Source organism: Cryptomeria japonica, unplaced genomic scaffold (genome assembly GCF_030272615.1).
Source record: "Cryptomeria japonica unplaced genomic scaffold, Sugi_1.0 HiC_scaffold_91, whole genome shotgun sequence".
Classification (NCBI taxonomy): Eukaryota; Viridiplantae; Streptophyta; class Pinopsida; order Cupressales; family Cupressaceae; genus Cryptomeria; species Cryptomeria japonica.
This window is the reverse complement of record NW_026728913.1, coordinates 26606-37500: the sequence shown is the minus strand read 5'-3', so window position 1 is coordinate 37500 and position 10895 is coordinate 26606. Positions and strand designations below refer to the sequence as shown.

Below are 10895 nucleotides of genomic sequence, written 5' to 3'. Positions count from 1 at the left end.
GGTGGGCACCTTGGTGCGCACAACTTGCCTGGGCTGCGCACCAGGAAGGGCTCAAGATGGCACCCGCGTTCCGTTTTTTTCACTATCTTTCAGAACGGAAATTTTAAAATCTCGTTTTTTTTTGCCTTTTCTGGAAATTAGTGAAGGCAGCGCATCAAAGGTGCGCAACGCTGGTGCGAACCTGGGAGCGCTCCGATGTGTGCTCCAAGGTGCGGCGTGCACGAAGTCGGACCCCGGTTTGCCCCGGGTGCGCACCTCGCGTGCACCTTGGTGCGCACACCTTGGCTGGGTTGCGCGCCCTGGTGGGCACCATGGTGCGCACCAAGGAGCGCTCCGAAGTGTGCTCCAAGGTGCGGCGTGCACGAAGTCGGAGCCCGGTTTGCCCCGGGTGCGCACCTCGCGTGCACCTTCGCCGCGGTGGGCACCATGGCGTGCACGAAGTCGGAGCCCGGTTTGCCCCGGGTGCGCACCTCGCGTGCACCTTCGCCGGGGTGGGCACCTTGGTGTGCAGACCTTGGCTGGGTTGCGCGCCCTGGTGGGCACCATGGTGCGCACCAAGGAGCGCTCCGAAGTGTGCTCCAAGGTGCGGCCTGCACGAAGTCGGAGCCCGGTTTGCCCCGGGTGTGCACCTCGGGTGGGCACCTTGGTGCGCATGCCTTGCCTGGGCTGCGCACCAGGGCGGGCTCAAGATGGCACCCGCGTTCCTTTTTTTTCACTATCTTTCAAAACGGAAATTTTAAAATCTCATTTTTTTTTGCCTTTTTCTGGAAATTAGTGAAGGCAGCGCATCAAAGGTGCGCACCTCGCTGCCCACCACGGTGCGCAACGCCGGTGGGCACCCGGGAGTGCTTCGAAGTGTGCTCCAAGGTGCTGCGTGCACGTTGTCGGAGCCCGGTTTGCCCCGGGTGCGCACCTCGCGTGCACCTTCGTCGGGGTGGGCACCTTGGCTGGGTTTGCCCCGGCTGCGCTCCGAAGCGGGGTTATTGGAGCGCCGCCTCTTTTTTTGTCGGAGCGTTTGGTGGGGTTTCTCGCATTGGCTCTTCCGAGGCCCGGTTGCCACCCTGGCGCGCACGAAGTCGGAAGTAGGGTTAATTGCCCGGGTGCGCACCTTTGCCAGGGTGGGCACCTTACCTGGGCTGCGCACCAGGGCGGGCTCAAGATGGCACGCGCGTTCCGTTTTTTTCACTATCTTTCAAAACGGAAATTTTAAAATCTCCTTTTTTTTTTGCCTTTTCTGGAAATTAGTGAAGGCAGCGCATCAAAGGTGCGCACCTCGCTGCCCACCTTGGTGTGCTCTGAGGTGCGCACCCGGGAGCGCTACGAAGTGTGCTCCAAGGTGCGGCGTGCACGTTGTCGGAGCCCGGTTTGCCCCGGGTGCGCACCTCGCCTGCACCTTGGCCGGGGTGGGCACCTTGGCTGGGTTTGCCCAGGGTGCGCTCCGAAGCGGGGTTACTGGAGCGCCCCCTCTTTTTTTGTCAGAGCGTTTGGTGGGGTTTCTCGCATTGGCTCTTCCCAGGCCCGGTTGTTGGGTGCGCTCCCACCCTGGCGCGCGCGAAGTTGGAAGTTGGGTTAATTGCCCGGGCGCGCACCTTCGCCAGGGTGGGCACCTTGGTGCGCACACCTTGGCTGGGCTGCGCACCAGGGCGGGCTCAAGATGGCACCAGCATTCCCTTTTTCTCACTATCTTTCAAAACGGAAATTTTAAAATCTCGTTTTTTTTTTGCCTTTTATGGAAATTAGTGAAGGCATCGCATCAAAGGTGCGCACCTCGCTGCCCACCTTGGTGTGCTCCGAGGTGCCCACCACGGTGCGCAACGCCGGTGCGAACCCGGGAGCGCCCCGATGTGTGCTCCAAGGTGCGGCGTGCACGAAGTCGGACCCCGGTTTGCCCCGGGTGCGCACCTCGCGTGCACCTTGGTGCGCACACCTTGGCTGGGTTGCGCGGCCTGGTGGGCACCATGGTGCGCACCAAGGAGCGCTCCGAAGTGTGCTCCAAGGTGCGGCGTGCACGAAGTCGGAGCCCGGTTTGCCCCGGGTACGCACCTTCGCCGGGGTGGGCACCTCGGCTGGGTTGCGCGCCCTGGTGCGCACCAAGGAGCGCTCCGAAGTGTGCTCCAAGGTGCGGCGTGCACGAAGTCGGAGCCCGGTTTGCCCCGGGTGCGCACCTCGCGTGCACCTTCGGCGGGGTTGCGCGCCCTGGTGGGCACCATGGTGCGCACCAAGGAGCGCTCCGAAGTGTGCTCCAAGGTGCGGCGTGCACGAAGTCGGAGCCCGGTTTGCCCCGGGTGCGCACCTCGCGTGCACCTTCGGCGGGGTTGCGCGCCCTGGTGGGCACCATGGTGCGCACCAAGGAGCGCTCCGAAGTGTGCTCCAAGGTGCGGCGTGCACGAAGTCGGAGCCCGGTTTGCCCCGGGTGCGCACCTCGCGTGCACCTTCGCCGCGGTGGGCACCATGGCGTGCACGAAGTCGGAGCCCGGTTTGCCCCGGGTGCGCACCTCGCGTGCACCTTCGCCGGGGTGGGCACCTCGGCTGGGTTGCGCGCCCTGGTGCGCACCAAGGAGCGCTCCGAAGTGTGCTCCAAGGTGCGGCGTGCACGAAGTCGGAGCCCGGTTTGCCCCGGGTGCGCACCTCGCGTGCACGTTCGCCAGGGTGGGCACCTCGGTGCGCACACCTTCTCAATGTTTTCTTGCCTTTTCTGGAAATTGGTGAAGGCAGCGCATCAAAGGTGCGCACCTCGGTGTGCTCCGAGGTGCGAACCCGAGAGCGCTCCGAGGTGCCCACGAAGTCGAAAGTCGGGTTAATTGCATTGTTTTCCCCGGGTGCGCTCCGAGGTGCGCAACATCGGCGCGCACCAAGGAGGGCTCCGAAGTGTGCTCCAAGGTGCGCACGATGGCGTGCACCTCTGGTGCGCACGATTCGGAGCTCGGTTTGACCGGGGTGCGCACACCTTGGCTGGGTTGCGCACCTTTTGTGCGCTCCAAGGTGCGCACGAAGTCGGAGCTCGGTTTGCCCCGGGTGCGCACCTTCGCCAGGGTGCGCACCTTGATGCGCACGCCTTGGCTGGGCTGCGCACCTTGGTGGGCGCCATGGTGCGCACCTTTCGTGCGCTCCAAGGTGCGCACGAAGTCGGAGCTCGGTTTGCCCCGGGTGCGCACCTTGGTGGGCGCCATGGTGCACTCCGAGGTGCCCAAGATTGGTGCGCACCAAGGAGCGCTCCGAAGTGCGCTCCAAGGTGTGCGCGAAGTCGAAAGTTGGGTTAATTGTCCGGTTTGCCTCGGGTGCGCACCTTGCGTGCACCTTCGCCAGGGTGGGCGCCTTGGTGCGCACACCTTGGCTGGGCTGCGCACACCTTGGCACCCGCGTTTCCTTCATTTTAAATTTTTTTTTTTTACAATCTCTCAAGTGGGAAATTCTATAATCTCAACTTTTTTTGCCTTTTCAGGAAACTTTTGAATGGAGCGCATCATTGGTGCGCTCCGAAGTGTGCTCCAAAGCTCTCTCCAGCTGCGTGCACCTGCCCCGGCCGCGCACCCGGCCCCGCCCAGCTTCGCTCACCTGTCCCGGGCGTCTGGTGCGGAACCTTAGAGTAAGAAACATCACCGTGCACCTTGGCCAACGTGCGCGACTCGACCGAGCGCGCACTGGCCGAGGTGCACACCGATTTCACCTGGGTGCGCGCGCAGCACCTCGGGCGCACCGGGGTGCGCGCACAACGCCCGGGTTGCACCGTGGCCTGTGTGCTCGGGGCGCCTCGGGTGCGCGCTCGGTGTCGCCCCCGCGCGCGCGGTAGTGCGGGCAGCGCACCCCGGCCCGGCCCGGCCCCGACGAGAACGCAAACGGGCAAAAGGTTTATTCAAATAGCATTGCGATGCCCGGCGAAAAACTAAAAAAGGGTGCAACACCGGGACTTCCCGGGAGGTCACCCATCCCAGTACTACTCCGGCCCAAGCGCGCTTAACTGCGGAGTTCTGATGGGATCCGGTGCACTAACGCTGGTATGATCGCACCCGTTATGAGCTTGTCGCAGTGTGTACTTAGCAAACCGCGACCCACGTGCGAATCCACCCCGGCCACCCACCCCCGTCGAGGTGCACACCCTCCCTCGCGAAGTGCGCCCCGTTCGCCAAGTGTGAGCCCTGCCCGGGTGCGCGCACCTTGCTAGGGCGTCGGGTGTGCACCCGGCCCGGCCTACGTGCGTGCACCTGTAGGGGGCGTCGTGTGCGTGCAGTGTCCCGTCTGCAACGCGGTGCCCACACACCACCTCGGGCGCAACGACCTGCGCTCACATGTGGGCCGAGTGCACCTTGGTGCATGTTCGGGGCGCCTCGGGTGCACGCTCGATCTTGCCCCGGTGCACCAAGGCGCTCGGTTTGCCCCGGGTGCGCACTTGGTGCAAGGTGGGCACCCAAAATAGGGATCAAGCACCAAAACACAAGTTTCGGGATGCAAAATGGGACCCAAGGACCACAAATGCGTTCCAAGACCCATGATGGGTCCACGAGAACAAAAATGTGTTCCGAGACTTAATAAACAAATATTGGGTTTTAGGAGAAGAAACATGCTCTGATGCCCAAAACGAGAATCGACCCCGAAAAGGCCACAGGCCAAAAGTGGGATGCGAGACAAAAAAAAATGGGACCCGAGGACCAAAATTGGGTTCCCAGGTCGAAGACAGGGCAACCGGACAAGAAACGACCTCTAAGGCTCGAAATGAGTCCCGACGACTAAAACTTGACAAGAAGCACCCATCAGGCACCCAACTCGACACCCATGGGATGCCGACCCACCCGGGCTTCCACCTAGCACACCTTGGCACCCACCCACCCTCGCACCCAACCTCGCACCCAACTTAGCACCTTTGAACCCACATTGGCACTCACCCTGACCCTGGCACCTTGGAACCCACATTGGCACTCACCTTGACCCTGGCACCCACCTTTGCACTCACCTTGGGACCCACCCTGGCTCCCACCTCGGCACCCACCCAGACACCCACCTTGGTTCCTTGGCACCCACCTTGGATCCTTGGCACCCACCCCGACACCCACCTTGGCACGCAACTTGGCTACTTGCCACCCACCTTGGCTCCTTGACGCCCACCCCGACAACCACCCCGTGACCTACCCTGGCTAGGGTTGGTGCACACCCACCCTGGTGCCCACCTTGGCACCCACCCTATGACCCACCTTGGCACGCACCTTAGTACCCACCCCGTTACCCACCCTAGGACCCACCCCGTGACCCACCTTGGCCAGGGTGGGTGCCTTGGTGCGCACAACTTGCCTGGGCTGCACACCAGGGCGGGCTCAAGATGGCACCCGCGTTCCGTTTTTTTCACTATCTTTCAAAACGGAAATTTTAAAATCTCATTTTTTTCTTTTTTTTGCCTTTTCTGGAAATTAGTGAAGGCAGCGCATCAAAGGTGCGCAATGCTGGTGCGAACCCGGGAGCGCTCCGATGTGTGCTCCAAGGTGCGGCGTGCACGAAGTCCGAGCCCGGTTTGCCCCGGGTGCGCACCTCGCGTGCACCTTCGCCGGGGTGAGCACCTTGGCTGGGTTGCGCGCCCTGGTGCGTACCAAGGAGCGCTCTGAAGTGTGCTCCAAGGTGCGGCGTGCACGAAGTCGGAGCCCGGTTTGCCCCGGGTGTGCACCTCGGGTGCGCACCTCGCGTGCACCTTCGCTGCGGTGGGCACCTTGGCTGGGTTGCGCGCCTTGGTGGGCACCATGCAGTGCACGAAGTCGGAGCCCGGTTTGCCCCGGGCGCGCACCTCCGCCAGGGTGGGCACCTTGGTGCGCACAACTTGCCTGGGCTGCGCATCAGGAAGGGCTCAAGATGGCACCCGCGTTCCGTTTTTTTCACTATCTTTCAGAACGGAAATTTTAAAATATCGTTTTTTTTTGCCTTTTCTGGAAATTAGTGAAGGCAGCGCATCAAAGGTGCGCAACGCTGGTGCGAACCTGGGAGCGCTCCGATGTGTGCTCCAAGGTGCGGCGTGCACGAAGTCGGAGCCCGGTTTGCCTCGGGTGCGCCCTGGTGGGCACCATGGTGCGCACCAAGGAGCGCTCCGAAGTGTGCTCCAAGGTGCGGCCTGCACGAAGTCGGAGCCCGGTTTGCCCCGGGTGTGCACCTCGGGTGGGCACCTTGGTGCGCATGCCTTGCCTGGGCTGCGCACCAGGGCGGGCTCAAGATGGCACCCGCGTTCCTTTTTTTTCACTATCTTTCAAAACGGAAATTTTAAAATCTCATTTTTTTTTGCCTTTTTCTGGAAATTAGTGAAGGCAGCGCATCAAAGGTGCGCACCTCGCTGCCCACCACGGTGCGCAACGCCGGTGGGCACCCGGGAGTGCTTCGAAGTGTGCTCCAAGGTGCTGCGTGCACGTTGTCGGAGCCCGGTTTGCCCCGGGTGCGCACCTCGCGTGCACCTTCGTCGGGGTGGGCACCTTGGCTTGGTTTGCCCCGGCTGCGCTCCGAAGCGGGGTTATTGGAGCGCCGCCTCTTTTTTTGTCGGAGCGTTTGGTGGGGTTTCTCGCATTGGCTCTTCCGAGGCCCGGTTGCCACCCTGGCGCGCACGAAGTCGGAAGTAGGGTTAATTGCCCGGGTGCGCACCTTTGCCAGGGTGGCACCTTACCTGGGCTGCGCACCAGGGCGGGCTCAAGATGGCACGCGCGTTCCGTTTTTTTCACTATCTTTCAAAACGGAAATTTTAAAATCTCCTTTTTTTTTTGCCTTTTCTGGAAATTAGTGAAGGCAGCGCATCAAAGGTGCGCACCTCGCTGCCCACCTTGGTGTGCTCTGAGGTGCGCACCCGGGAGCGCTACGAAGTGTGCTCCAAGGTGCGGCGTGCACGTTGTCGGAGCCCGGTTTGCCCCGGGTGCGCACCTCGCCTGCACCTTGGCCGGGGTGGGCACCTTGGCTGGGTTTGCCCAGGGTGCGCTCCGAAGCGGGGTTACTGGAGCGCCCCCTCTTTTTTTGTCAGAGAGTTTGGTGGGGTTTCTCGCATTGGCTCTTCCCAGGCCCGGTTGTTGGGTGCGCTCCCACCCTGGCGCGCGCGAAGTTGGAAGTTGGGTTAATTGCCCGGGCGCGCACCTTCGCCAGGGTGGGCACCTTGGTGCGCAAACCTTGGCTGGGCTGCGCACCAGGGCGGGCTCAAGATGGCACCAGCATTCCCTTTTTCTCACTATCTTTCAAAACGGAAATTTTAAAATCTCGTTTTTTTTTTGCCTTTTATGGAAATTAGTGAAGGCATCGCATCAAAGGTGCGCACCTCGCTGCCCACCTTGGTGTGCTCCGAGGTGCCCACCACGGTGCGCAACGCCGGTGCGAACCCGGGAGCGCCCCGATGTGTGCTCCAAGGTGCGGCGTGCACGAAGTCGGACCCCGGTTTGCCCCGGGTGCGCACCTCGCGTGCACCTTGGTGCGCACACCTTGGCTGGGTTGCGCGGCCTGGTGGGCACCATGGTGCGCACCAAGGAGCGCTCCGAAGTGTGCTCCAAGGTGCGGCGTGCACGAAGTCGGAGCCCGGTTTGCCCCGGGTGCGCACCTTCGCCGCGGTGGGCACCATGGCGTGCACGAAGTCGGAGCCCGGTTTGCCCCGGGTGCGCACCTCGCGTGCACCTTCGCCGGGGTGGGCACCTCGGCTGGGTTGCGCGCCCTGGTGCGCACCAAGGAGCGCTCTGAAGTGTGCTCCAAGGTGCGGCGTGCACGAAGTCGGAGCCCGGTTTGCCCCGGGTGTGCACCTCGGGTGCGCACCTCGCGTGCACCTTCGCTGCGGTGGGCACCTTGGCTGGGTTGCGCGCCTTGGTGGGCACCATGCAGTGCACGAAGTCGGAGCCCGGATTGCCCCGGGCGCGCACCTCCGCCAGGGTGGGCACCTTGGTGCGCACAACTTGCCTGGGCTGCGCACCAGGAAGGGCTCAAGATGGCACCCGCGTTCCGTTTTTTTCACTATCTTTCAGAACGGAAATTTTAAAATCTCGTTTTTTTTTGCCTTTTCTTGAAATTAGTGAAGGCAGCGCATCAAAGGTGCGCAACGCTGGTGCGAACCTGGGAGCGCTCCGATGTGTGCTCCAAGGTGCGGCGTGCACGAAGTCGGACCCCGGTTTGCCCCGGGTGCGCACCTCGCGTGCACCTTGGTGCGCACACCTTGGCTGGGTTGCGCGCCCTGGTGGGCACCATGGTGCGCACCAAGGAGCGCTCCGAAGTGTGCTCCAAGGTGCGGCGTGCACGAAGTCGGAGCCCGGTTTGCCCCGGGTGCGCACCTCGCGTGCACCTTCGCCGCGGTGGGCACCATGGCGTGCACGAAGTCGGAGCCCGGTTTGCCCCGGGTGCGCACCTCGCGTGCACCTTCGCCGGGGTGGGCACCTTGGTGTGCAGACCTTGGCTGGGTTGCGCGCCCTGGTGGGCACCATGGTGCGCACCAAGGAGCGCTCCGAAGTGTGCTCCAAGGTGCGGCCTGCACGAAGTCGGAGCCCGGTTTGCCCCGGGTGTGCACCTCGGGTGGGCACCTTGGTGCGCATGCCTTGCCTGGGCTGCGCACCAGGGCGGGCTCAAGATGGCACCCGCGTTCCTTTTTTTTCACTATCTTTCAAAACGGAAATTTTAAAATCTCATTTTTTTTTGCCTTTTTCTGGAAATTAGTGAAGGCAGCGCATCAAAGGTGCGCACCTCGCTGCCCACCACGGTGCGCAACGCCGGTGGGCACCCGGGAGTGCTTCGAAGTGTGCTCCAAGGTGCTGCGTGCACGTTGTCGGAGCCCGGTTTGCCCCGGGTGCGCACCTCGCGTGCACCTTCGTCGGGGTGGGCACCTTGGCTGGGTTTGCCCCGGCTGCGCTCCGAAGCGGGGTTATTGGAGCGCCGCCTCTTTTTTTGTCGGAGCGTTTGGTGGGGTTTCTCGCATTGGCTCTTCCGAGGCCCGGTTGCCACCCTGGCGCGCACGAAGTCGGAAGTAGGGTTAATTGCCCGGGTGCGCACCTTTGCCAGGGTGGGCACCTTACCTGGGCTGCGCACCAAGGCGGGCTCAAGATGGCACGCGCGTTCCGTTTTTTTCACTATCTTTCAAAACGGAAATTTTAAAATCTCCTTTTTTTTTTGCCTTTTCTGGAAATTAGTGAAGGCAGCGCATCAAAGGTGCGCACCTCGCTGCCCACCTTGGTGTGCTCTGAGGTGCGCACCCGGGAGCGCTACGAAGTGTGCTCCAAGGTGCGGCGTGCACGTTGTCGGAGCCCGGTTTGCCCCGGGTGCGCACCTCGCCTGCACCTTGGCCGGGGTGGGCACCTTGGCTGGGTTTGCCCAGGGTGCGCTCCGAAGCGGGGTTACTGGAGCGCCCCCTCTTTTTTTGTCAGAGAGTTTGGTGGGGTTTCTCGCATTGGCTCTTCCCAGGCCCGGTTGTTGGGTGCGCTCCCACCCTGGCGCGCGCGAAGTTGGAAGTTGGGTTAATTGCCCGGGCGCGCACCTTCGCCAGGGTGGGCACCTTGGTGCGCAAACCTTGGCTGGGCTGCGCACCAGGGCGGGCTCAAGATGGCACCAGCATTCCCTTTTTCTCACTATCTTTCAAAACGGAAATTTTAAAATCTCGTTTTTTTTTTGCCTTTTATGGAAATTAGTGAAGGCATCGCATCAAAGGTGCGCACCTCGCTGCCCACCTTGGTGTGCTCCGAGGTGCCCACCACGGTGCGCAACGCCGGTGCGAACCCGGGAGCGCCCCGATGTGTGCTCCAAGGTGCGGCGTGCACGAAGTCGGACCCCGGTTTGCCCCGGGTGCGCACCTCGCGTGCACCTTGGTGCGCACACCTTGGCTGGGTTGCGCGGCCTGGTGGGCACCATGGTGCGCACCAAGGAGCGCTCCGAAGTGTGCTCCAAGGTGCGGCGTGCACGAAGTCGGAGCCCGGTTTGCCCCGGGTACGCACCTCGCGTGCACCTTCGCCGGGGTGGGCACCTCGGCTGGGTTGCGCGCCCTGGTGCGCACCAAGGAGCGCTCCGAAGTGTGCTCCAAGGTGCGGCGTGCACGAAGTCGGAGCCCGGTTTGCCCCGGGTGCGCACCTTCGCCGCGGTGCGCACCATGGCGTGCACGAAGTCGGAGCCCGGTTTGCCCCGGGTGCGCACCTCGCGTGCACCTTCGGCGGGGTTGCGCGCCCTGGTGGGCACCATGGTGCGCACCAAGGAGCGCTCCGAAGTGTGCTCCAAGGTGCGGCGTGCACGAAGTCGGAGCCCGGTTTGCCCCGGGTGCGCACCTCGCGTGCACCTTCGGCGGGGTTGCGCGCCCTGGTGGGCACCATGGTGCGCACCAAGGAGCGCTCCGAAGTGTGCTCCAAGGTGCGGCGTGCACGAAGTCGGAGCCCGGTTTGCCCCGGGTGCGCACCTCGCGTGCACCTTCGCCGCGGTGGGCACCATGGCGTGCACGAAGTCGGAGCCCGGTTTGCCCCGGGTGCGCACCTCGCGTGCACCTTCGCCGGGGTGGGCACCTCGGCTGGGTTGCGCGCCCTGGTGCGCACCAAGGAGCGCTCCGAAGTGTGCTCCAAGGTGCGGCGTGCACGAAGTCGGAGCCCGGTTTGCCCCGGGTGCGCACCTCGCGTGCACCTTCGCCAGGGTGGGCACCTCGGTGCGCACACCTTCTCAATGTTTTCTTGCCTTTTCTGGAAATTGGTGAAGGCAGCGCATCAAAGGTGCGCACCTCGGTGTGCTCCGAGGTGCGAACCCGAGAGCGCTCCGAGGTGCCCACGAAGTCGAAAGTCGGGTTAATTGCATTGTTTTCCCCGGGTGCGCTCCGAGGTGCGCAACATCGGCGCGCACCAAGGAGGGCTCCGAAGTGTGCTCCAAGGTGCGCACGATGGCGTGCACCTCTGGTGCGCACGATTCGGAGCTCGGTTTGACCGGGGTGCGCACACCTTGGCTGGGTT

At 63.1% G+C, this 10895-nt stretch overlaps 1 non-coding gene across 1 annotated transcript; it reads right to left on the bottom strand.

Moving 5' to 3' along the window:
* Positions 1 to 3890: 3890 nt before the first annotated feature.
* LOC131864766 (5S ribosomal RNA) lies at positions 3891 to 4009 on the bottom strand. The gene has a single exon (XR_009363529.1). It is a non-coding gene; the product is annotated as a 5S ribosomal RNA (ribosomal RNA).
* Positions 4010 to 10895: the final 6886 nt, after the last annotated feature.